This window comes from Heptranchias perlo, unplaced genomic scaffold (genome assembly GCF_035084215.1).
Source record: "Heptranchias perlo isolate sHepPer1 unplaced genomic scaffold, sHepPer1.hap1 HAP1_SCAFFOLD_296, whole genome shotgun sequence".
NCBI classification, from domain to species: Eukaryota; Metazoa; Chordata; class Chondrichthyes; order Hexanchiformes; family Hexanchidae; genus Heptranchias; species Heptranchias perlo.
Window position 1 is genome coordinate 282,501 of NW_027139308.1, and position 2,500 is coordinate 285,000.

General features: G+C 52.0%; 1 pseudogene; it reads right to left on the reverse strand.

The window, feature by feature from the left end:
* Positions 1-105, reverse strand: part of LOC137311087 (U2 spliceosomal RNA) — a 208-nt pseudogene extending 103 nt beyond the window's left edge.
* Positions 106-2,500: the final 2,395 nt, after the last annotated feature.

Below are 2,500 nucleotides of genomic sequence, written 5' to 3' on the forward strand. Positions count from 1 at the left end.
TATGGTCCCCAGATAGGGGACGTATCAGATATTAAACTGATAAGAACAGATTTTTTTTTTTTTTTTTTTTTCTGACACTCTGGGGTGCCTTATTGCCTTACAGATTCATTCCAGATTCCTTGCAGTGACATTACATCAAGCCAAAGCTCTACAAGCCAAAGCTCTGCACTCTGCCCGAGGGGATTTCTCCCTGACTGCATCCCCCCGGCATACAATGGCAGGAAGGCTCCAAATGGTTGCCTTCCCCCACTTGACCACTTGATCTTAGCCAAAAGGCCGAGAAGCGATACCGCGCTCGATGCGAATTGATCTCGGGTCCTGTTTGCCCTCCCTCTTTGTTCTCTGGCTGCCGGTGTTGAAAGCAGTCTCGAAGCACTGCCGTTCTCTCCTACTCTGGCCACATTTTTTGCCACCGTTTCTAATTGCAACAGTGGATGAGTTTAAAGAAGTTGCCGTTTTTTCCTTTCTTGCCAGGATTGCTTGACAGATTGGTAAATTTGCCAGTAGGCCACCAATCAGATGGGGGAGGGTTGTGTCTCAACGGACCTCCGTCAGTCAGTCTCAGTCACTAACGAACTGCCGTGGAAGGAAACCTCTTTGAGTAAAACTAGTGACGTGACGTGACGTGTCTCACAATGAGCGAGCGAGTGAGATTGCAACGGCCAATTGAGAAAGAGGTGAGGTGCTGACAATCAGCAGCTCGTGTTGAAACATTCATTCCACGGCAGGCAAGACCAATCAAAAAAAATACTGCAGATGCTGGCTCGGCTCGGCTGGCTGGCTGGCTGGCTGGCTGGCTGGCTGGCTGGAAATGGGAAATAAAAACACAAGGCGTGTTAAAGGCTGGTTAAACTGTCGAAAGAAACAAGGCGTTAATGTTTCAGAAGCGCCTATTGAAAGACGTCTCTCAAGCTGCTCCCTGACTGGGCCCTGTCCGTTGTCATGTTAATCGCTGGTTAAACTGTCGGAAGAAACAAGGCGTTAATGTTTCAGAAGCGCCTATTGAAAGGTGTCTCTCAAGCTGCTCCCTGACTGGGCCCTGTCCGTTGTCATGTTAATCCCAGGGCGGGGGCGGGACTGCTTTGACCGGGAGACCTGTTTTCTGGGACGCAGGTGTGACATTCCAGGGAGGCACCTACTTTGTGCTGATTCGAAACGACCACGACAACGGCAACTTGCAGTTCTATATTACAACAACAACAACGCGCGTGTGGTAGTTGGGAGGGGCTGCGTTCGCGCTCTCCCCCCTGCATTGAAACTCAAAGTTCGATTTTCAATCCCATAGTCCACCAATCGGATGGGAGACGGTGTGTGTGTGTGTGTGTGTGTGTCAGTGTCAGTGTCAGTCTCTCTCTCTCTCTCTCTCTCTCTCACTCTTACTCAGAGCTGCTGTGGAAGGAAACCTTTTTAAAAAGAACTTGCATATTGAAAAAAAGATGTGTCTCAAGCTGCCGGGCCCTGTCCATTGTCACGTTAATGGCAGGACGGGGCAGGACTGCTTTGACCAGGAGACCTGTTTTCTGGGACGCAGGTGTGAGATTCCAGGGGACCTGCTTTGTGCTGATTTCCCTGCCTCCCTCCCTCCTCCCCAGGACTTCCTTCTGAACACCTTTGTCGTTTCAGCGAGGGCCAAAAGCCTGCCTGTGAAAGGGAAGGATCAGCCGGTCAGCCCCCTGCTGGTCGCTGCTGCCAGTGCAGCAGGCGTGCGTGTGTCCTCGGCCTCGTGTCCAGGTCCCTCAGGGACTTGAGGCAGCTCTCCCCGGTGGTCTCGTGGTCAGGACCGGGCTTCGAATCCCAGTCGGGGGGGGATGACTTTCTGCTGCAGATTAATTGGCATGAAGGAAAGTCTCCCCTCCTGAGCGTAAAGCTCCACCCTCACCACCACCACCACCGCCTTTTCCTCCCCTTGACAAACGGACAGACAGACAGACAGACAGACAGTCAGTCCAGTTCGGGAGCGCAGCTTTCATTAAGCAATGGCATTTGTGACAACTCATCGTCTGACAGGTTGATGATTTCCCCACACGCCTCCTGCCGAATAAAAGGCTCACCCTCCCGGACACTACCCCCAGAATCACCCACCCCCCCCCCCCGGGGTGAATATTAAGCCCGAGAACACCGACTGTAACCAACCGCAGTGAAAAGTTGAAGTGGCAACTCATTAACCAGATTTATTTTGGGCAACTCATTAACCAGATTTTTTGTTCATTTGGTTTATGAGTTGCCAAGTGTAAATCTGGTTAATGAGTTGCCACTTCAACTTTTCACTGCGGTTGGTTACAGTCGGTGTTCTCGGGCTTAATATTCACCCCAGGGGGGGTGTATAGCGGGCGATGGCCGGTGTGGAGTGCGTTTTTTGGGGGTTGATTTTCACTTTGCCTCGCTGGTGGAATTTGTGGGAGGCAGGCAAGGGGATTGGTGTGGGCTGGTGGGCGGCAAGGGAGATGCTTGCTTCGGGGTGTTATCCTCACTTTGGTCCGCTGGTGAGAGTAGGCAGCGG